Source organism: Apteryx rowi, unplaced genomic scaffold (assembly GCF_003343035.1).
Source record: "Apteryx rowi isolate R43461 unplaced genomic scaffold, aptRow1 scaffold_533, whole genome shotgun sequence".
Taxonomy (NCBI): Eukaryota; Metazoa; Chordata; class Aves; order Apterygiformes; family Apterygidae; genus Apteryx; species Apteryx rowi.
Genome location: NW_020450798.1, coordinates 431,614 through 432,258, shown reverse-complemented (window position 1 = coordinate 432,258; position 645 = coordinate 431,614).

Sequence of the window (645 nt, the reverse complement as noted above, 5' to 3'; positions counted from 1 at the left end):
GACTGGTGGAAGATGTGAAGGTCGGGGGCAGCCTTGGCTGCAGGGACCATGAGATGGTGGAGTTCAGGATCCTGCAAGGAGGCAGCAGGGCACTAAGTAGGATCGCAACCCTGGAGTTCAGGAGAGCAAACTTTGGCCTCTTCAGGGACATACTTGGAGGAATCCCATGGGTGAGGGCCCTAGAAGGAAGRRGYGTTCAAGAGAGCTGGTTAAYATTCAAACATCACCTCCTCCAGGCTCAAGAGCAGTGCATCCCTATGAGTAGGAAGTCAAGCAAAGGAGGCAGGAGACCTGCATGGATGAGCAAGGAGCTCCTGGCAAAACTCAACCAGCAGAAGGAAGTATGCAGAAAGTGGAAAGGGGGACAGGCCACTTGGGAGGAATATAGGAACGTTGTTAGAGTATGCAGAAATGTGAGGAGGAAGGCTAAGGCCCGTTTGGAATTAAATCTGGCTAGATATGTCAAGGACAGCAAGAAGGGCTTCTTCAAATACATCAGTAGCAAGAGGAAGACTAGGGAAAATGTGGGGCCTTTGCTGAATGGGGTGGGTGCCCTGRTGAYRAAGGATRCRGAGAAGGCAGAGTTACTGAATGCCTTCTTTGCTTCAGTCTTTACTGCTCAGGCCAGCCCTCAGGAACCCCAGA